General features: G+C 40.3%; 1 protein-coding gene across 3 annotated transcripts in view; it reads right to left on the reverse strand.

The window, feature by feature from the left end:
• The window catches only part of NRG1 (neuregulin 1), a 1106536-nt gene that overhangs the window by 360525 nt on the left and 721738 nt on the right, over positions 1-24273 (reverse strand). Inside the window, exons 4-5 of one of the 3 annotated variants that reach the window (XR_014063128.1) lie at positions 10580-10667; positions 9119-10041 (exon numbers count right to left, since the gene is read on the reverse strand). The exons of 1 other annotated variant lie outside the window; for it this stretch is intronic. The gene's annotated coding sequence lies outside the window, so the exon portion shown is untranslated. Of the gene's footprint in view, positions 1-9118; positions 10042-10579; positions 10671-24273 lie in introns of those variants that run through there. One more of the 3 variants, XR_014063125.1, reaches the window with a different exon arrangement.

Below are 24273 nucleotides of genomic sequence, written 5' to 3' on the forward strand. Positions count from 1 at the left end.
CCCTCACCCTCTCCCTCAGAGTCCATAAGACTGTTCTATGCGTCTGTGTCTCTTATTCTGTCTCGCATATAGGGTTATCCTTACCATCTTTCAAATTCCATATATATGCATTAGTATACTGTATTGGTGTTTTTCTTCTTAGCCTGACAGTATTTCCTCTTCTGTAAGGAGCCACTCCGCATAACAAAGCACAGCCGGACAGAAGCAAGTCTCTTTTCATTGTTATGCCACCCAGTCAGATAGCACTTTTGTGTGTTTTTGGTGCCAAATTGAATGGTCTGAATCACTCAAACTCACGTGAAGGCTAAACCGAAGTCAGATTTTATGAAGGAGAAGGGGCAATGGCGGGGGTGGGAGGAAGGAAAGAAAAAAAGAGGTGAGGGGGCGGGGAGAGAAGAAATAAGTTCAACATGTTCCATTAAGCTTGGTCTCTGGGAATTGACCATAAGGCAAAGTATATGTGCTCCTTGGGGATTTGGAATGTTTTCTTGGTCAATCACTCTGTGAAAACATCCCCAAATTCCAAAAGAAGGAAAAAACGGAAACAGGAGAATATTCTGCAGTCCCGGATGTACTTTTTAGGTTGCTGTCAAGGATGAGGCAAGATCTCATGGGACCTGCAAAATGTGGTTTATGTCAGAGTCCTATTTTTCTATGCCTGTCTCAAGGGACTAAAGGTGAGAGACACAGATGACATAGATAAAACAGGGCTTAAGTGATACAAAGGGGTAGGTGGATCTGGGAAGGGAGATGGGGAAGGTGAATAACAAGAAAGAATTGGATGGAACTGGATGAGAAGAAAACCATGACAAGTTTCACCCATAAAGGAGAAGAAGTATAAGTATAGTTAGCTTTATTAAAAAAAAAAAAAAAAAAGAAAGCAAAATACCTCTTGAGCTGTAAGGTATGTGGTCAGGGAAAATTATACCATGTTTCCCAGAAATCTCTAAAAAGAGTCTCAGTAAAAAAAAAAAAAAAATCAATCAGTAATGAAATAGATTGAAAGGATAGCCTTGCTTGGCCAGTGTAAGAGGGCATCTACCTTACAATCTCCCGATCCCTGGGGCTCTCATTCTCTCTACACACAATCATCCTTCTGGACTTAAACCACAAGCACTTGCTAATAGACTGGTTTCTTGTAAAAGCTGACCCTTTGCTTTAATTAACAGATTTTTACTTAAGACTTACTTCATCACCCTCAAATCACTGAGAACATGATGAGGTCAAGAACGACATAACTAAACAACACGAAAACATTAACAGGGAAAAACTGTTAGTAAGTCTATCCTACCAAGTAGATCCTAGGCATTCCCTCTGTTAGGAAATATCCAAAAGCAAAGAAATAACTGGAATAAAGATACACAAATCTTTTATACAAAACAGGGCTTGATGCCTAAGGCAATGAAAAGGTGCTGCTTTCATAAATACATTGATGATGATTAATTGGACATATTAAAATAAATCAATAAGGACTTCCTTTATGTAAAGTAAACAGAGGACCAAAAATAGAGAAACGTTAGATTTGTCAAATTGAACAGAGCATTCCAAAAGTACTGCTACTTTGTACTCTCTCCATGTTGGTGAACTACATGTCATTATCCTTGCTTTTATGGAATGTAAGAATCTTTGAAAGTTCATATTTGCTTGTAAATGTTTCAAAAAAGGCCTTAACTAAATGAAAACTGTTTAGAGTAAGAACGTGTTTTCAGTATCAAGCTGTCAGGAGATGGGTTTACAAAGACTTGTGAAGTCATCATTCCATTATATATGGTTGCCTCGTATTTAGTACCTGCTGCTGCTGCTGCTAAGTCGCTTCAGTTGTGTCCGACTCTGTGCGACCCCATAGATGGCAGCCCACCAAGCTCTGCCGTCCCTGGGATTCTCCCGGCAAGAGTACTGGAGTGGGGTGCCATTGCCTTCTCCAATTCAGTACCTAGTAAAGGTTTAATTTGGAGCTTCCCTGGTGGCTCAGTGATAAAGAATCGGCCTGCCAATGCAGGCGATGCAGGTTCGATTCCTGGGTCGGGAAGATCCCTTGGAGGAGGAAATGGCACCCCACTCCAGTATTCTTGCCTGGGAAACCTCATAGATAGAGGAGCCTGGTGGGCTACAGTCCATGAGGTCTCAAAAGAGTCAGACATGACTTAATGACTGAACAATAGCAGTGCTGCAGACTGCCACCTTTCTCAAGGCCACCACCAGACTCCCAGCTTTCCTGTTATAATTTTTTTTTAAATGATCATCTCATTTCTATCATTAGCATAATGTTTTATTTAAATGGCTCTTGTCAAACAGGACCCAACGGGTTCTTCTCTTTTGTAGGCTGTGGCTACTTTTCAAGTCTTAATACTTCGTAATGACCTGTGATCTGTGGTCTGACATCCACATATTAGGTCCACATTTTTAAATGACCATCTCAAATTGACCAGATTATCCTTTGAACTTAAGAAACTTATGTCTCAAATATTAGCAGCTGAGTCTCTCTGTTTCTTCATCATTCTTCAGGCTATTGTGTTGTTTTTTTTTTCAACTAAAACGAATATGCACACACACAGACACACCAGTCTAATGTATTTAACATGGGGTTTATTTAAGAGTTTTAGTAAAGAGAGATAAAATGAATATGGGTCTGTGCATGTGTGTAAGAAATCTATAGTACTGAAAAAAACCTAACCAAAGGCCCAGTTTTATGTCACATATTTGACATTTTGTAATAGGTGTCAGAACATCTTGGCAAATTATTTATTTACAATTGATTAAGGGAGTGTTGACTTCTAAATTTTAAAAATTCAACAAATATTTATTAAGCACCAAGTGCCAGTCACTGTGTGATCCTGGTGATACAAATGAGCACAAGATAAATACAGACTCTGCTTCTTAGGAGCTCCTAGTATAGAGAAGGAATTGGAGAGATAAACAGGCAAGAACCCCAGTGGCATGACCATCAGGACCTTGATGGAGGAAGAGGGCATTGTGGGAAAAGATAGGTGGGTGCCTGATCAGAGAAGATGGTCAGAGAAGGTTCTGTGAAAGCATGGCTGCCACTTACAATGAAATCTCAAGGATATCCCTTTCTTTCTTTGAGTTGATTTACAACGTTGTGTCAATCTGCTTTACAGCAAAGTGACTCAGTTATACACCTCTAGACATTCATTTCTAATAGCATCAGCCATACGTGTACACATATCCTCTTCCCCTTGGACCTTCCCACCCCCTCACCAAATCCCACTCATCTAGGTCATCACAGTGCTGAGCTTTCTGTGCAGTGAGTTTGTTGAAATGGCATTTGGTCTGTGTTTTCTTGCATCTCTCCTTGGGATTTTGACTCTTCAGCACACAGTGGGAGGAGAAGTCAAGGCTATAAGGATGAGCTGGGTGGACACTGTAAGACAACTGTGCCACAGAAAGACCTTACTGATGTCAACAATGACAAATAAAATCCCCTTTGAACTCTTGATTGCTAAATGAACACTGAGTTCGACAGGGTTAACATGTGGTTAATTTCTAATAAATTTTAAAGTGTATAGGATTCAGTTGCTTTCTCATGAGGGGAAGCCCATAAACATTTGGTATTTCCTAGAAGCCGGAGGAGTACATTTAAAACGAGAGAAAATCCCATCTGCGATGTTCCCCTTTCCCTAACATAAACCTAACTTCTCTGTTCCAAAAAGAAAACTTTCTTTCTTTTTTATTGATTTTTATTATGACTAATTTAGCACCTAAAGATCACGATGAGAAAAGTCAGAGAGCTGAAAATAGAATTAGTGAAAGAAAAACCAGCAACACTGAAATAGTATTCTGAGAAATGAAGCATTTTGGTTGGGGGAGAGAGATACTATTGTGATCAGCAGCCAAACGGATAAGAAGAAAGTCTCAAAAACGTAAGGGGTATCCCCTCCCCATTGGGTGGTCTCCAAGTTCCTCTGCCTGAAACCAGAGTCTGAGGAGACAACTCTATTCTGTGACACTATCCCTTCTTCATGCCACTGTAGTCACTGAGAAGATGCTTATTGGTACATTCATTAATTCAACCAGCATTTATTGAATACCTCCTGAGAGCGAGGCATAGTCCCAGGCTACAGGAATGTGATAAGTGATGGAGGGCAAATTGCTACATCAGAAATTCTGCTTAATAATAATCAGTGACAAGAGCATATATACTGAGAAAGTGATTAGCCATCAGTTGTTCGGTCGCAAGTCATGTCTGACTTCTGCGATCTCATGGAGTGTAGCCCTCCAGGCTCCTCTGTCCCTGGGGCTTCCCAGGCAAGAGAGAGGGTTGCCATTTCCTTCTTCTGGGGATCTTCCTGACCCAGGGATCCAGCCCACATCTCATGCATTGCAGGCAGACTCTTTACCACTGAAACACAGAGGAAGCTCACTTAGATAATATCTTGGTCTAATAACCTAACTATTTATGTCAAGAGAGAGGCTTTTCAAATATATTTTATTCATTTATACAAGTAACATTCATATTCCTTAAAAGTTCTGCAACTTATTCTAAGGAATATGATTTGCAATATTTAAGTAACTGAAGCTGCCATGGCAAGTATGTCAAAAGGAGCATTGAGGTGGGTTGTGCTGACTAAGGCTGATAAGAATTCTGATTGGAAATTTTGCTTCATATTTCTCATTCACTGAGTTGTACCTGTCTTCCCAGGTCTACTGGGCATTAAAATTATCCTCTAGAGGTCTTTTTGTTCCCCCAAAGTGACTAAATAACACCAAGCTTGGAGAGACAGGTGGCTTGCTAACGCCAGCTCAATGTAGATCTATTTAATATATAATGATGAATGTCACCAGGCTAACAGCTGCTGTTTTAGCACAAGTGGAAAATTCAGTCTCCCACTCTCCACTTTTATTTCAATTTACATAGACCTGTGAGGAAACACGCTGAGACTCAGAAAGCCCCCAGGATCTTTTTCTTGGGAACTTTCCAAAGTCAACCATGACATCCAGCCCTTTTTTCTTTCCCTTTTAAATATGCCTTTCATCATGTGACCACAGAAAGCACTGGCAAAATGAAAACCAACTTAACTGTTGTAGGAACAGGGTATGGGTTGGGGCATGAATGTTTTTAGGGTTAAGACCCTATAGGGACAGTCTTCAGAAGAGGCCAAGTGGGTAAACATCACTTAATCTGAGAGACGTTTCCCAAAAGGATCCCTGGGAATCAATCATGGTCATCAGTATGAGCCTCACTGTGGTTCAGAATACATCCAACCACCACCATGATTCAAAGAGCTTCTCTTTGAGGTCAGATGAGCTCAGGTCCAAGGCACAGAGGTACACCTTTTCAAAGTTTCATCATTTTTTTTTTTTTTTGTCAGCTGGCCATTATTTAATAATACATTAGAAGACCAATCATTGTTCTTAAATTGCAGCTCTCAAGTCAATCTCTTCGATTAGTTCTTTCTTATGTTCTGTACTTCAAAGCCCTTGTTGATGACATCACAATAGCCTCATCAATAATCTTATCAATAAAGCTATGCTCTGTATACTTGATTGACAGAAGAATAAGAAACTCGTAGAGGGGAAGAATAGGGGGAAGGTATATTTTGGGAGTTTTGGATCGACATGCACACACCACTATATTTAAAACAGGTAACCAACAAGGTGCTATTGTATAGCACAGGGAACTCTGCTCAATGCTACATGGCAGCCCGGATGAGAGGGGAGTTTGGAGGAGAATGGCTACATGTATATGTAAGGCTGAATTCTTTTGCTGTCCACCTGAAACTCTCACAACATTGCTAATCAGCTATACTCCAATATAAAATTAAAAGTCTAGAAAAAAAAAAGGAAACGTTTTGCTATCTTCATCTTATTTTGTGGACCTTAAATTTTCTTCCATTTAGAGATCATTGATTTCTTAAATTTAGAAACTACCTGTACTACTCAAATTAAGTTCTTATACACACACTAAAAAATATTCTGAAAGTTCACCAACACTTAGTGAGGTCTCAGTTTTCTAACTTATAGGGCATGTCAATGTCTGTACCACTTCCCTGGCTCTCAGTTGGAACATTTTCTTTTTTTGTTTCTATAATTAAATTGCCCATTTCTTGAGGGCAGGTACTATATCTTGATTTCCTTTGCATCTTCTGCTCACAGTACAGTTTAATCACAGGGAAGATAACTATTTGCTGGCAACAAAAATTGTAAAATTTTGAATCTGTGTTGTTCTAGGTCTAGGTCAAGAGAGGGGAGTAAAGAGAGATGCAAAGGAAAGAACAAAATTATAAAGTGCCACGAATCCTGTTGGCTTCATTCCCCCCTATTTCTCTCAGGTCCTGCAGAAGTCCTGTGTCTGTGAAATCCAGGAGAACACATTTTGAGTGTTCAAGTAGACACATTAATTTTATAGGAGTGGGTAACCATTTCCTTCTCCAGAGGAATCTTCCTGACCCAGGGATCGAAGCCAGGTCTCCTACATTGCAAGCAGATTCTTTACCCACTGAGCCACTGGGGAAGCCCCATTTTTCTTTTTAATTTTATTGGCAGTGGAGTGTGAACTCCATGAGGGCAGGAGTTTGGTCCACTTTGTTCCTTATTGTATCCACAATGCCTAGAACAGTGCCTGGCACACAGTAGGTCCTCAGTGAATAGTCACTGAATAAATACAAAGGACTGAAATCAGAATCTTTCACTGAAACCACCAAAGAATCACTCAAGGCAATATTATCATCAGAGAACAGCTGAGCATGTAGAGGCATCAAAGATAATCTTGTCTTGCTTGTTCCATTATACTACACAGGCAGAAACTGAGGTAACAGAGGAAGGAGACTCTAGATTTCCTAACTCTTCATTTAGTTGGCTGATTTAGTTTCCCTTTTACATAAAACGTTAATGGAATAAAGAGATAGGTTTCTTATACCATCGTCTCCCAGTGGGAACTATTACAATTGCCTGTGAAGACATATGGGCTTCCCTGGTGGCACAGTGGTAAAGACTCTGCCTGCAATGTGGGAGATGCTGGTTTGATCCCTGGGTTGGGAAAATCCCCTGGAGAAGGAAATGGCACTCCACTCCAGTATTCTTGCCTGGGAAATCCCATGGACAGAGGAGACAGGCATGCTATAGTTCACAGGGTTGCAAAGAGTCGATACAACTCAGTGACTAAACAACAACGTGAAGACATATGGCAGGAACAGGTACAAAAATGTACTAGGCACTAGGAAAAAGAAAAGAAGGAAAGTAAGGTTATTCTGAAGACAGAATTCAAACTTCTTATTAGGTAATCTGAGTCAGTGATGTTTTACTGTTCTCAATTAGTGACATTTTGATCTGTTATTTTCTTGTTTGACAACAGGACAGTGGAAAAGACTGGTGTCAAGTAGCTGATTTCCTTTGTAAATAGGAAGCCTAGTTTCCCTAAAGGAGAACATGATAAGGCAGTTTACTCCTGGTTGTTTTGCCTCTTGGTATCTTGTTCAAAAAGAGATGATAAAAGCTATAGATAGATAGGCACCAAACAGTTTCCCCTACAATGAGAGGTATGTTCAGAAACCATTACTCTCTAGGCTTGGAATAACTATTGGAATTACTCTCTAGAACCGGGTAACTTTCACATCTCATCAAGATGAAAAGGTTGGTAGAACAAAATAATCTAGATTCATAACAAGCCTAAGGCAAAACTGACTTTGAAAAAAGATGGTGGTCTTCTTGGGTTTTGAGATTGAGTGTCCATCTCACCTTTCAAAACTGTAGTTTTGCATCCCCCTCAAAAAAATACATCTTCATATTTGAACCATTGGTCTGGGAAAGAGTATCAAAAGGTTATAATGTATCTGCTTTAATCTCCACTCTCTCAGGCTACCATAGAGATTTCAGCTCCTGGACAATGATGATAATCAGTATCACAAAGCCTGGCTCAAGAGCAAACTAAAATGACAAATCTTCAGACCAGACTTTGGACCTTGCATTAGCTTTGTTGTTGATCAGTCGCCAAGTTGTGTCTGATGCTTTGTGACCCCATGGACTGCAGCATGCCAAGCTTCCTCGTCCTTCATTATCTCCCAGAATTTGCTCAAACTCATGTCCATTGAGTCAATGATGTCATCAAGGATGCAATAGCCTTACCAGGAGAGAAATCCCTGTGAGATCTAGACTGAGCCATAGGCTGATTAGTTCCTCTTACCTCGAAGCTGAAGAATCCATTCTAACTTTCACTATTATGATCGTGCATTAGTTGCATTGATTGTCATTAGTAATAGTCTTTTATACTAGTAGCATCACTTCCAGTTTACATGCACTTAATGTACATCTCATCTTGTCAGCTAAAACAGAACAGAAATCCTTATCCCAATTTTCCACATGAAGAAAATCATCCTCATATGAGGCTATGCATTCACGTCACACATCTAGCTCACCTGGTTGGTAAAAAGCTGACTTGTGACCTAGAAATCTTTTCTCCACCCCTCACTGTCCCCACATATCATGGTTGATTCTGCAGGCTGATGCCCTGTGATGGACCAATCCATTACCAGATGGTGGCTAAAGCCATAAAGAGTGGTTTAGTGAAAAAACACTGAGTCCAAGTTCTGACTTTGCAATTTACTCTCTGTCACCTTGGACAAATCACTCAACTCCTGCTTCCTCATTTATAAAAAGGAAAGATTTCCACCAGCCATGGATCCCTAGCCTGACTATGCATTGGCATCACCTCGAGGGACTTTTGTAAAATATAGATTCCTGGGTTCCATGTGAATCTCTCGAATCTGGGGCTGGGACCTAGAAATCCATATATTTGAACATTTTCAAAGGTTTCTCATGAAGCCAATTGGGCAGCTGAAAGTCTGCTAGAATCCTTTTAGCTTTCACAGTCTGTTATTGCGGGTTTATTATCCATTAGGTAGGACTCGTATGAGAGGGCTATCAGTCACAGACCAGAGAGCAATTCACCAGTCTGAGAAGAGTAGGAAGTCAGGAAGGAACATTTAAACGAAAATTAAAGATGAGGGTTTTGTCCGATATGCAAGGAGGGGAGGGACAGACCTCATGGCAAGTTGAGGGGAAGTGAAGGTGTACAGTTTGACTAGAATATGTGTTTTATCCACGAAAAAAGACTGTGGTGAGAAGAGAAAAGAACACCGATACATGTAAGATCACAACTTGATGAGTTTCAGGTCAAATCAGGAAGTCCTTTGTGCACATCTTTATTGCATTATGTCCATCACTAACTGAAAAGCAAAAACAAACAATACAATTTTAAAGGTCACCACCATTCACCAGAAAAACAGAGACACATCATGTCTGATTCAGCCTGTAGCAAAAATGGTGGACATTTCATATAAGACAATGCCCAGATTTCTTTTCATCAATTTTTTTTTAGAGAACATTGAATTCAACCTTTAGAGCAACATACAACTTTCCTTGGCAAAACTCAAAAGGAAAAAGAAAAGAAAAAAGCTGGCAGTTACACCCATCTGACTCTGATGTATGGCTCCAGAGATAGTCTCAATTCCCATCTTAGAAGATGAACCTCTTGTTTTCCTTATAGAGGCTCAGGGGCAAAAATTATAAATTTTATCTCCATTTGGATATATCCATTTAGATCATCTCCATACTACATCTCAGTGTGTTAAATTCACAGGTGGGAAGATAGAAGAGGGAAAAGTTGGTGTCACGTTACCTCTACCAGGTATGACTAGGAAGCCCTCTGGTGGCTACCCTCAGTGACTAATCCAAGAGAAATAAAACATGTTTACCTGTTCCTTGTCCCCTCCCCCACTCTGATTTTATTTTTTCTTTTCAATACATAAACTCATTCCACCAACATAAGCTTCCTGAAGGCCAGATGTTCGTTAGCTGCTCATTTATTACTGAATATCCAGTGTTGAGAACAGTGTATGGGATAGATTCCAGAGGTACTTGTTGAATGCATCAATTTGAGTCACAACTTGGAGCTCTTGTCATCATGGTCGGGAGAGCTCTGTTAGTTTACAGAACTAGGTTTTTAGGTCAGGCTGTGAACATCCTGTAACCAAAATCTACTCCTTGGTGGTTGGTCGGGGAGCCAAGGTCCCACATGCCTCGTGGCTAAAAAACCAAACATAAAACAGAAGCAATATTGTAACAAATTCAGTAAAGACTTTAAAAATGGTACACATCAAAAAAAAATCTTAATAAAATAGATAAATAAAACTTCGGTGGCAAATATTTACAAAGAAGTCAGTTAAAATCTTGAGAAGTACTTTCTTGGGTGGGTTTGCAAACCTTAATCTTATCTCCAGAGAGATATGACCTCTCCAGGGTGGGATTCCTGAGAATTGCTGAGCAATTAAATTAGTCTGGCAGGATATCCCAGTTAAAGAATCTCTATTTTTTCAGCCCAATATCTTTCTCTAGACAAAATGCAAGCTCTGTTGTTACAAAAGGGATTTTCTTCTGAACCCATTTTTCAAGCAAGCATAAAGGTATTGCAGCTTTGTATAATTTATCCACTTGTATAGTTTATTCAGTTATAAAGTGAACTATTTTACAAAAATTAATTATTGTAATTATCCGCTTTCCAGCTGAGGATCCAATCTTTCTCTTCTGTTTCATCTTACAGACCTGGATTCTGTCACCTACTAACCTGGTCACCTTGGCAAGTTATCTGTCCTCTTTGAACTCCAGTTTTCATGAGTACAAATGGAAATGATGATGATTCATACTTCATAGGGCTGCTGTGAGGATGGAGTGACATAATTCATGTAAAGCTTCTAGAATGTCTTTTGAATTATAAGAACACACAGTTAATTTATTGTTATTATCATTATTGTCATCTCATCCGTATCATTCCTAATTTAAAAGTGAAAACATTATATAATAGTTTGAACTCTCTATGGCTTTTTATTTTCATTTTTAAACACTTCTCACTTTTAGATGTTTATATTTAATCAACTATGATCCAGTGCTTTGTATAAATTTACTTTGGGGTATTAAATGACTATTTCTACACTAAGTTTTAATGATAAGGTGCATTTCAATAATGATTGAGAAATTCTTCTTTATGAACTTTTTGTATAAGTCAACTAAAGTTATAATTTGAGAGGCTAAATCCATAATGATTTCTTGGTTATTTTTGGCTATTTATTGGTGTCGTTTTAACCATAGCTAATTTATAATCATATCATGTTCATCTTTATTTGTCTTGTTATTGGTAACTTGGAAGATACTATTTAGAGGATTATATGTAATTTTAAAGACTAATTTACCCCCAAGTGTTTATTACCAGTCTCCTGGATACAGCTAATGTGTAACTAAGAATACAAGAATTATTCCAAAGGCAATGTAAGGTATTCATTTTTTTTATCAAGGATGTATTGAGGACTACTCTGTGCCAGGCCCTGTGTCGAGGATGTTCCAGGAACAAGATGCATAGCTGCCTTCATGGAGATTTTATTCCAGACAATAAACCGACATACAAACAGACCAAGGAACACAATCAGATGGTGAGGAGCACTCTGGAGAGTGGACGTCATAGTGGCTCTGAGGATACTTTAGATTAGGGACTTGGCACTTTAGATTAGGGACTTGGCCAAGACCATTTTCTAAGTAGAAGATATATTCATGGGATGATAAGGAAGAGCTAATCTTGCAAGGGTCAAGAGGAGAGTTCCAGGAAGAGAAAACAGTTAATGTGAAGGCCCCATGCTGAAAACTTCTTAGTATCTTTAAGAAATAGGAGGCCAATGAGGTTGGTGTCAGATGATCATTGCATAGCCCAGATGAATATGACAGTAGCTTTAACTTGGCTGATGGAACTGAAAGTGAATAAAAATGAACAGACTTGAGATGTTTTAAAGGTAGAGGCAACAGAGCATGCAGGTCAACTAATAAGATGATGAGAAAGTGAAAAGAAGCAACTTTCAAACTTTAGGCTTGAGGTTCTTGAGTGGATGGTGATGAGGTTTACCAAAATATAAGAGACTGGGAATGGGAATGGTGGAGAGACTGGAGGAGAGAGGCCAAGGACTCTGTTTTGTTAATGAAAGCTTTAGAGATCTCTGGACATCTACCTGGAGACATCAAGATGGCAGTTAGTTAGTCAAGTATGACGTCCAGGGGAGAGGTCAATTTTGAGAGTCATAGACGCAAAGATCACACAGATCACCATGGGTGGGTCACATAGAAGGAGTATAGAAAAAGATTTCCAGAAATACTGCATCTACATTTATTGGTCAAGCAAAGAAGGAAAAACTAGCAAAAGTCCTTCAAAAGAAGGATCTAATAAAAGATGATAAGAGGAAAGTCAAAAAGGATGGTAAGAGAAAAACCAAGGGGGCATGATGTTCCAAACGGCAAACTAAAAAAGCATCTCAAGCAGGAAAGACTGGTCAACAAGGTTGAATACTGCAGAAACACAATAAAACAAGAGCAGAGAAATGACTGGATTTGGCAACATGGAAAGTGAAGTGAACAGGTAAGGATGGCATAGCCCAGAGATGGACTAGAGTTGGGAAATGGAAATGTGACGACAACTTTTTCAAGAAGTTTGGCAGTGAAAGAGAGCAGAGCACCTTAGTAGCAGTGCATCGGGGGAGGATGCTGGGATCTAAATGCTGTGTTTTCCTCCCTGCAATTCACATATTGAAAGTTAATGCCCAACATTATAGCATTGGAAGGCCGGGCCTTGGGGTGATTAGGTCACGAGGATGAAGACCTCATGAATGGGATTAGTGCTTTTATTAAAGAAGCCCTAGAATGCCTCTTGAAAGGAATCTGAAAAGTCATTTTATTGACATAATTGTGATAATCTCTGGTCTGCAAATCTTGCCTGAATTGAATGGCAATTAGCTTCTGGGTTACATGGAAACTTAGATTTAAAACAGAATGACAGTATTAGTTGTTGTTAGTATGTAAAACTGCCAGGCCAACACATTTTTTTTAACCTAACAATTAAAACATATAGAATGATATGTATATAAATGAGGGTGAGTAGCCAAAGAGTAGGACTTCCCAGGTATCTCAGTGGTCAAGAATCCACCAGACAAGCAGGAGATGCAGGCTTGATCCCTGGGTCGAGAAGATCCCCTGGAGAAGGAAATGGTGACCCACTCGGGTATTCTTGCCTGGGAAATCCATGGACAGAGGAGCTTAGCAGGCTACAGTCTATGCGGTCCCAAAAGAGTCCGACAGGACTTAGCAACTAAACCACCATCACCAGTGACACACTCTCAGCTATTAAAATTCTCTTTAAAATCTATATTTCTTCAAGAATCAGGGGAAAAGAAAAAAAAAAAACAGGAACAATCTCCTACATGTAGAAATACTCTCAGGTAATATGAAAGGGAGCTGTGTTTTGATCCTTCTTTACTGGAGCTTTTATCCTAATGTATGGCTTTTAGGTAAAATTCAGTGGCTGCCACAGTGTCGGACACAGGGTAGGCATTTAATGCATAAATGTAAGTGCCTCTGCCATAGTGAACAGAGACTGTTTCATTCTGAGTCGGCTTTATGAGTAGGATTCCTGTAGAAATTTAAAGGGCTCTGTGCTTACTTTAAAGCTCTATCTCCATCTTGAAATTCTTAATAATTTTTTAACAAGGGATCTGGCCTCTTCATTTTGCCCCTGGCTCCTTATTTAGCTGTCTTGTTCATCCACTTTCTCCCCTATCTCTCCATGTGATCAATCGACCTCCTAAATATGTCTCAAATCAGCACCATTATTTCAGTTTTCATTGCTGCTGCCATCACTTGAGCCTCAAGGCACCCTCATCTGGATGAGTATGAGACCTTCCATTTGCGTTATTGTCCAATACAATTTCCAGCATATATTCAGAGTACAAGTTTTAAAATGTAAACCTGGGGACTTCCTTGATGATCCGATGGTTAAGAATCTGCCTTCCAAATGCAGGAGATGCAGGTTTGATATTTCATCAGGAAACTAAGATCCCACATCCCATGGAGCAACTAAGCCCACACAATGCAACTAAGACTCAATGCAACCAAATAAACAAATAAATATTAAAACAGAAATCTGATTCTATCACTTGAATGATTCATTAATTTATTAGTTCAGCAAATATTTAAAGTTTGTTTTAGGTATCATGCCAGGCACGGGAAGCATAACAATAATCAAAATCAGATACAATCAGAGGCAACTTCAAGGAAGGACTAGTACTGATTTCTCACAGGAAGAATGGCTTCATATTAGCCATGATTAACCAAAATGCATTTCTCTTTGATTACATCCTTTTGATAAATATATTGGTTCAGACAATAGGTGGAATTGGGGAGAAGGGAAGAAGAGAAATAAACATTTAAAGACTACTTCACTCTGAAGACCACACTGGGAAGCTAAGTCCCTAGGTGCCTTTTCTATATCACTGTGCATAACTACAAATTCCTACTCTGGGAAAAGATTCCAGGTGAAAACCATTTTTCTCTATGACTGTAGGTTTCATCGATGACTTGATGACTCGCTTTAGAGCTGCAAATCCAAACCTTATGCCTCAGGGGAAAAATCTGGATCTCTTATGGGTATTCCCAAGGGCCACATGGGTCACTTCTGTGCAGAGGCAAGATGGTTTTCTATTCAGATAAAGGTGCTGTTAACTATTTGCATTCCTCTCATTTCACTTGGCCTCCAAAGCATTTAGATCCTTTTCTCATCAACAGAAAATGTCAGTCCCGGTTGGAAAGCAGAATCTCAGTATATGTGTTATGCATCCCTTATCAGAAGCTTGAGTAAATGTTTTAAAAAAAAAAAAAGGCCACATTGAGAAGACTGTCAAAGTTAAAAAGTGTTCCTATACTTTATTATTATTATTGATAATATTGATTCTCTATTTATTTATTTATTCAGGCCACTCCATGCAGCGTGTGGCATCTTAGTTCCCCAACCAGGGATGGAACCCAAGCCCCCTGCATTGGAAGCCTGGAGTCTTAACCACTGGGCAACCAGCAAAGTCCCCCCTCTACTTCTTGAAGCTCCGTCCTTGGGTGTAGTTAGACCACCAGAATATTGAACACACTGTGTACACTGGGCAAGTCCTTACAGAACTGCTTTAGCTCAATTTCTCTTTAATGTTATGCCCTTGGCTTCTGTTCAAGGTTTATACTAGAAACTATCACATGAAATTCACTCCTGCACTTACTGTAAACGTGTGGTTGAGGGCATTGTCCATTACCTCACTCGATATGTACTATTAAGTCCCCTATGAGAAAATGCTTTCAAAATTAATTTTAGAAAATAAAACGGGCTCCTTGTTAAATTGATATTCCAATTCTTTCCAATAATGAAAGATGTGTTAATTAGGATTTTTTTTTTTTTTTTTCTGTTTTAAATGTCAGAGCAGTACTCGGACTTACTCATCAAAGAAGGGAATTTGCTCACTCTCATTGCTGGGAAGGACTCTTGGGTCATGGACAGAATCTAAGAGCTGCAGCCACCAGGCCTCAGGGCTCGGGGATGAGAGCCAGCTCTCAGGACACAGGACTTGCTCTCTCTCCATTGGCCCATCTTCTCAGCTTCATTTTATTTCCTCTCATTGGAGACAGGCCTGTTCCTTAGGGCAGGGGAGATGGCCAATAGCTTATCCTGATTCATACTTTTCCAACTTAGTATCTTTGGTAGGAAATAAACTTTCCCCATCAAAGTCTGTGGATCAACCCCTGAGAAGATTCTCACTGATGCCAACTCTCAAGAGATGGCCTGATTCCCACTGCTGGATAATCATAGTGTCAAGAGGATGGGGTACCACGCAGAAGGGTAGGTGATGTGCAGGCTGACTTGACAGCCCCAGATGGAGGGTGGAGAATAACCCACACCATCAGCACCAAAAGGAAAGGGAGCACTGTTAACAGAAGAAGAACATGAGAAAAAACACGGTGGATAAAAGACAAGGGCCAGAGCCATCCATGAAAAGAGCTGGGACATATTAATAGAATTTGTTTTCCTTTTTTTCTCTGAGTACTAGGAAGCCTGCAGGCAGATATGAAGCCCAAACCAACAATTACATTGATCTTTCAGCTTAGATGAGTTTTACCTCTGATTTTCTATTTCATTGTACAGCTTTATTGTCCTGTTTTTACAAGCTTTTAAATGTCCTTTTGGAAAGAAATGACAAATATTTCAACAAATCACCGAGATTATCGCACACAACAATATCATGGGTTAGTTTGCTGAATCTTAAGATGCAAATTGGAAAGCAGAAGTAGCTTATTCTTGAAAATAAAGCTAAGAATAAGGTTCACAGAAGAGTAGCATGTTTGTTAAAAAGAGAAGAGAAGGAATGCCCCACGGTTTCAGTAGTTGGGACGCGGTGCTTCCACTGCCGGGGCCCTGGGTTCAATCCCTGGCTGGGGAACTAAGATCCTACAGGCCGTGCAGGCAGCCAAAATTAAAAAAATAAAAAAGTAATGGAAGAATAAATAGTAAAGCCTTGTCCTTAAGGAATGACTAGACAACCATTGTATCCCCAGGCCATGAAGGTACTTGGGGTGGAAACTTCTTTACCATGAAAGAAGAAGCTGTTCCTTAATAGAGTGTAAGGTACTTCATGAAAGAAGATGACAAAAATGTGAGAGGAAATTAAACTATAAGGTCTAAAGAGTTTTGTTTTGTTTCATTTTGTTTTTTATTAATGAAGTCCCATTGCGGAGCTGCCTGAGGGGTTTTAGAATTTCTGAAAGTTCAGAGGCAGTAGATGGGGTCATCTACACTGGCCACTGGAGGTCTTCCCTTTCCACGGGACCCTGCCACCACTGCCCCCTATCCAAGGGTTTCCCCTGCTGAACTCTGACCCTCACATGGGCAAAACCATCTCTCCTGATCCCAGCTGAGACAGACTTGAATTTCTAGAAAACTGTAATAATAACAGTGCAACAAAGAATGTTATTAAATATTATCAAACAGTGAACTAACTGAAGTTTCTTAAGAACAGGTTTTTGGCATGCTGTCACTGGAAAAATGACATCGGCCCAGAGCCACCTGTCCTTCCTTCCAGCTTCCTTCCTAAACCCAAGCTCGTCTCTTAAATTCTGTTCTCACCAGTGGGGAATAGCTGTCTGGAAATTCTGGCAACATTCCTACGCCTAAGTCAAACCACTCTTTCCCCTCACCCAGCCTCACACCCAGGGTTCTGCTTGAGCTCCTAGGTTCTGTCTCACTGAAGGACTGGGGGTACTTATTCCTTCCATAAGATGCCCCCTTCTCCTCTCTCCTGATGTTACAGAGAACTGGCCTGGTCACCTACTAGCTCTGTCTTATAGCTTGAGATAATACAAAATCTCAGTCATGACATACACATCATTCCTATCCTCCAAGAATTCTATCCATCTCCTTCATAAGGTTATTTTCTTATTTGTTGTTATTTAGTCACTCAGTCGTGTCCAGCTCTTTGCGACCCCATAGGCTGAGGCACGTCAGGCTTCCCTGTCCATCACCAACTCCCAGAGTTTACTCAAACTCATGTCCATTGAGTTGATGATGCCATCCAACCATCTCATCCTCTGTCGTCTCCTTCTCCTCCTGCCTTCAATCTTTCCCAGCATCAGGGTCTTTTCTAATGAGTTGGCTCTTCGCATCAGGTGGCCAAAGTATTGGAGCTTCAGCTTCAGCATCAGTCCTTCCAATGAATATTCAGGACTGATTTCCTTTAGGATGGACTGGTTGGATCTCCGTGCAGTCCAAGGGACTCTCAAGGGTCTTCTTCAACACCACAGTTCAAAAGCATCAACTCTTAGGCAGTCAAGCCTTCTTTATGGTCCAACTCTCACATCTGAACATGACTAGTGGAAAAACCATAGCTTTGACTAGACGGACCTTTGTTGGCAAATTGATGTCTCTGCTTTTTAATACACTGTTCAGTACACTGTTTCTTATTAGGACAGTGAAATTGGAGGAAACATTACAAGTGTAAAGAAGGCCCTCTAGGTTGGATGGTGGGAAGCACCAGTGGGGAATCACTCATTTTATTTGGCTTGATTTTGTTTTCCAAAGGCTCCACCATCATTTATTTATTTAGTCATATTTTTTTAAAGCGTTTATTTGGCTGTCATTCAATTCAGCCAGTTTTTACATTTTTTGAAAATTTTTATTGGTGTATAGTTGCTTTACAATGTTGTGTTATTTTCTGTTGTACAACAAAGTGAATCAGCTATACATACACATATATCCCCTCACTTTTGGATTTGCTTCTTATTTTGGTGACCACAGAGCACGGAGTTGCCTGTGCTATACAGTAAGTGCTCATTAGTTACCTATTTCACACATAGTATCAATGTATGCATATATGTCAATCCCAGTCTCCCAATGCATCCCACCCAACCTCCCTTTATGCCCCCTGGTGTTCATATGTTTGTTTTCTACATCTGTGTTTCTATTTCTGCCTCTTAAATAACATCATCTACGCCAATTTTTTCAGATTCCACATACATGTGTTCATATATGGTATTTGTTTTTCTCTTTCTCACATACTTCACTTTGCATGGTAGTCTCTAGGTCCATCCATGTCTCTAATTGGTTCATGTGTAGAGACTAAATTATCATTTATATGCTCTTTGTCCAAAAACAGCGGGGACTAAATTGTCCCCATTTTCCTTGCATAACCTAAATTGTGAGTGGGAGACAGACAGGTTCTAAAGAATGATGCTTCTGCAACTCCTAGGTCATCTGAAAATCATGTCTCCCCTCCCTCTCCTTAGGGTGTCACGTGGATGCTCTAGTCATTAGGTGATATGGTTAATATAGAGTACCTTTGTGTTGGAAGTTGAGAGCAAGCAAGCTGGGGAGTTTGAGAGCAACAGCTCAGATCAGGCTAGCATGACTTTTTTTTTTAAATGTTGTTTACTATTGGCCCCTGGAAAGTGGCAGTATATCTAACAGGCACTTGGGAAAAGGACTATTTCTCTCCAATGAAATGGGCCTGCTCTATCCCACAAAAGGTTTGTAGTCAACCTATTATCCATAAAAAAAGAGAAGTTCAGACTGATCGATTTCCACTTTCTTCCTTTTAGGTTCTTGTTCTATTTCACTTAAACAATGTATGCTTATTTTAGCAACTGTTAAGAGAATTTTAAAGTGAGGAAAAAATACAGCCCCAATCTCACAATATCAAAAGTATTTCTCCCTAAAGGATTTTTTGCTCTTCTCCACATACAATAATAATAATTACATATTTGATGTCATAGAATTGATTTTGTTATGTATCCTTTATCTTATAAATATTTTCCATGATTTTCTATCTTAAATATTATAATTTTTAGTGTTGCATAGCTTCCCAGTAAATTAGCATATTGAATTAATATTCTCTGAATGTCAGACACTTGGCTCTCATTTCTCCCTACTATAGAAACATGAAAACACCTTGGGCATACAACTTAATTAAATACAATTTTTGAGTTATATCCTTCAGATACATTTCTAAGAGCTGAGTCACTAGATAAATGCATATGCCTGCTTTATGGCTCTTAAATCATATTGCCTAACTGCTCTTCAAACAGGATGAACAAATCTATAGTGTCCGCATCAAGAGGTGAAAACTTCAGTTTCATCACAAATTTGTCCCATGGGTGTATTTTAATGTTTTGTTCTTCGGCCCTATATGCAGCCTTTCAGAAACAATCAGCTGCCTTGCAAAGATGATTCTGATTTTCGGTTTTGTTTTTCTGTGCCATCTACCCCTCCTCCACCCTGCTCTTGAATCAAGTCATAGTTCTCACACTAACATCTGTGCTACCCTGACGTGTACCCTGAGGGCTTATCACGGCTTGTCACCTATTCACAGAGATTAATTTCTCCTTCAGATGTTTGTCCTTCAGCTTCCTTTTTGCAAAAAAACAAAAAAAAGCCCCAGGATGTAGTAGTCTGCTACCCCTGAAAATGATCCAGCACAAGACAGGCTGTCACCAGCTCCCCTGCTCTTCACACTGCTGGTTCCAGGGGATGGGTTTTTCTTTGCTTATGGTCCCTGCTGACACCTGACCTGTCCCAGTAGAAACAGTGTAAATGACACCAGGATTTGAGCTACTGAAGCTGCAGTTCTGGTGGCAGAATAATCCACACTTGTCAGGAGGCAATCTGTCTTCTTCTAGTAGGAAGCGAAAGTAGGAAGAATTTGCATTTTCTCTGAATTCAAATGTAGATGATGTCGAAGAATTCTGAGCTCTATTCTCTGTGTGTGTGTTAGTCGCTCAATCGTGTTCGACCCTTTGTGACCCCACAGACTGTAGACCATCCGGTCCCTGTGTCCATGGAATTCTGCAGGCAAGAATACTGGAGTGGGCTGCCAGGCCCTCCTCCAGAGGATCTTCCCAACCCAGGGATTGAACCAGGTCTCCGGCATTGCAGGCAGATTCTTTACTGTTTGAGCTACCCGGGAAGCTTTATTCTATCTACAGTCAATTTTGGAAAAAAAAATTTTTAATAAGTTTATTTAATTATTTTTAGCTGTGCTGGGTCTTCGTTGCTGCACAGGCCTTCCTCTAGTTACGGCGAGTGGGAGATACTCTCTAGTTGTGGTGCGCAAGCTTCTCATCGCGATGACTTCTCTTGTTGCTGAGCACGGGCTCTAGGGCACGCGGGCTTCAGTAGCTGTGTGCAAGGGCTCAGGTGCTCTGCAGCATGTGGACTCTTCCCAGGCCAGGGATCGAACCCATGTCCCATGCATTGGCAGACGGATTCCTATCCATGTGCCACCAGGGACGTCCCTCAGTCTTCTCAACCTGAAGAAGTCAGGAAGTTAAAGTGTATCTTTAAACCTGCTTCATGGTCCCAGCATGGCCTGGGATCTTAGCCCAGGTGAGTGAAAGGAGAATGAGAGGAAGAGAAGGGATAATATTTACACCAATATATTCAATCCTCTCTCATCAGGAATCCCAGAACTTCCTCTAAGCTCCTACTTTATATCTCTGGCTAGAATCTAGTCCCTGATCATCCTGATCTGTGGTGTTAAGTTGAGACATGTTTATGAACCTGAGTACGATGTTACCACTGTAAAGCCAAGTTTTGGTTAGTAAGAAAGCTGTGGGGAATAGAGATTGGGGACATAAATACTAGTCTCTATCAAAATTGGTGACATGACTTGTTAACCTTTCTTCTTTTAATAGTTTTGGCAGCATGAGTGCATGCTCAGTCATGTTTGACTCTTAAGTGACCCACGGACGGTAGCCCGCCAGGCTCCACTGTCCATAGGATTTTTCAGGCAAGAATATTGGAGCGGGTTGCCATTTCTTCCTCTAGGGGATCTTCCTGACCCAGGGATCAAACCTGGGTCTCCTGTGGCTTCTGCATTGCAGGCAGATTCTTTACCACTGAACCACTGGAGAAGCTCTTATTTTTGCAGCACACTAGCTTCTCTCTATTCGTGATGTGTGGGCTCAGTAGCTATAGCTCGCAGGCTTAGTTCCTCTGAGGTATGTGTGATCTTAGTTCCCCGACCAGGGATCAAACCAGGGTTCCCTGCATTGCAAGACAGATTTTTAACTACTGGACTACCAAGGAAGTCCCTGAGCCCTTCTTTTAAAAAATGATCTTATTAGGGTAAGAATTCTTTAGTGTATAAAACTCAGTCCAAAGATCATCCAACCACAGAACGCTGGCCCTGGAAAGAACCTTGAGAAGGCCGCGTGTCCCAGGGCAGGGACTCCGTTATGGCACCCCTGTCTGAGGTTCATCCTAACTTCGCCTGAACAGTCCAGCGTGAGGAATCTCACTACTCCACAAAGCATCCCTTTCATTGTTGGCAGTGTTAATTATTTAAGGTAATAATAGCAATGAGAGTGTGTAATAACACATTGATAATACTTGCTTCTATTGAACAATATTCTATGCGGCACACCTATTGGTCCCAGATCTTCCTTTTTCAGTCTTTTTGCTGAAGAGCCATTCAAACTATCGAAGACAAGTGTCAAGCTCTCAGCTCTGCAGAATATCATTTGCTCTTGTGACATTTCATTTGCTACCAATATGGCTTCCATACATTATCTGCCACATTTTTTTTTTCCATTTGCAAATGTCTACCATTATTTGCAAAGAACCTATGATTTAAACCTATGTGTATTCTTCTCTGAATTTCTTCTAAAAATATTTTTGCCAGGTCTTTGGTTTCCCTCCTTTTCACCCACTGATTTTTCAAGCTCACTTAAAAAAAAAAATAGAACATACTAACACCAATAAAAACACCTAAAAATATTTCCACTCATTTGAGCAAGGTGATGTTTTTATCTCTTGTTATTTGCTGAGCCATGTCAGTCTTGGACTTAACAGAAGCAGGATATTAAGAAGAGGTGACAAGAATACACAGAAGAACTATACAAAAAAAAAATTAGTGATCCAGATAACCATGGTTGTGTGATCACTTACCAAGAGCCAGACATCCTGGAATGCCAAGTCAAGTGGGCCTTAGGAAGCATCACTACGAACAAAGCTAGTGGAGGTGACGAAATTCCAGTTGAGCTATTTCAAATCCTAAAAGATGATGTTGTGAAAGTGCTGCACTCAATATGCCAGCAATTTAGAAAACTCAGCAGTGGCCACAGGACTGGAAAAGGTCAGTTTTCATTCTAACCCCAAATAAAGGCAATGCCAAAGAATGTTCAAACTACCACAAAACTGCACTCATTTCACACACTAACAAAGTAATGCTCAAAATTCTCCAAGTTACACTTCAACAGTATGTGAACTGGGAACTTTCAGACGTTCAAGCTGGATTTAGAAAAGGCAGAGGAAGCAGAGATCAGATTGCCAACATCCGTTGGATCATCAAAAAAGCAAGAGAATGTCAAAAAAACATCGACTTCTACTTCAATGACCATGCTAAAGCCTTTGACTGTGTGGATCACAACAAACTGTGGAAAATTCTGAAAGAGATGGGAATACCAGACCACCTGACCTGCCTCCTGAGAAATGTGTATGAAGGTCAGGAAGAAAGTTAGAACCAGACATGGAACAAGGGACTTGTTCCAAGTTGGGAAAGGAGTCCGTCAAGGCTGCATATTGTCACCCTGATATTCAACTTACATGCAGAAGACATCATGGGAAATGCCGGACTGGATGAAGCAGAAGCTGGAATCAAGACTACAGGGAGAAATATCAATAATCTCAGATATGCAGATGACACCATCCTTATGGCAGTAAGAGAAGAGGAACTAAAGAGCCTCTTGATGAAAGTGAAAGAGGAGAGTGAAAAATCTGGCTGAAAACTCAACATTCAGAAAACTAAAATCATGGCATCCAGTCCCATCACTTCATGGCTAATAGACGGGGAAACAGTGGAAACAATGACAGACTTTATTTTGGGGGGCTCCAAAATCACTGCAGATGGTGACTGCAGCCATGAAATTAAAAGTCGCTTGCTCCTTGGAAGAAAAGTTATGATCAACCTAGACAGCATATTAAAAAGCATATTACTTCGACAACAAAGGTCCACCTAGTCAAAGCTATGGTTTTTCCAGTGGTCATGTATGGATGTGAGAGTTGGACCATAAAGAAAGCTGAGCGTTGAAGAGTTGATGCTTTTGAACTGTGGTGTTGGAGAATACTCTTGAGGGTCCCTTGGACTGCGAGGAAATCAAACCACTCAATCTGAAAGGAAATCAGTCCTGAATATTCATTCAGAAAGACTGATGCTGAAGCTGAAACTCCAATACCTTGGCCACCTCATGCAAAGAACTGACTCACTGGAAAAGACCCTGATGCTGGGAAAGATTGACGGCGGGAGGAGAAGGGATGACACAGGACGAGATGGTTGGATGGCATCACTGACTCAATGGACATGAGCTTGAGCAAGCTCTGGGAGTTGATGATGGACAGGGAACCTGGTGTGCTGCAGTCCATGGACATGATTGTGGGGCTGAATTGAACTGAACTGATGTCATTTTTCTCCTCTTCCCTGATTCATGGCTTTTTGTCCTTCTTTCCTCTGACTCGGGACTTTTCAGTCTCCCTCATCTTTAACTTCATTTTGCCTCTTGATCTTCACTCTTGGTCATTTGTCTTCTGCTTTGGCATCAAAGCTCTTCAGTTCTGTTCAAGTACATGTTTTAATCTTTACTTGTTTCTTAAGTTTTAAAAGATGTAAAACTATAGTCCCATTCTGATATGTTATGAGACATGCTTTTTCTTTTGCACCAGAAAACCACTTCTGGGTGGGAGTCTAAAGTTCCCTCTGACAATAATTAAGTACAATGGGTTTTTACCAGTGCTACTATAGCAGCTGTGGTGAAACAGAAAGTTATTTTGAAGCTTGAAGACATGCAGACCACCTGTGACTTAAAGAAATTAGGTCTCACATCATCTTCCTTCCAAAAAGGACAGATGTGGGCACTTCTATCTCAAGATGC

This window comes from Giraffa tippelskirchi, chromosome 8 (genome assembly GCF_054371585.1).
Source record: "Giraffa tippelskirchi isolate mGirTip1 chromosome 8, T2T-mGirTip1v1.2.pri, whole genome shotgun sequence".
NCBI lineage: Eukaryota > Metazoa > Chordata > Mammalia > Artiodactyla > Giraffidae > Giraffa > Giraffa tippelskirchi.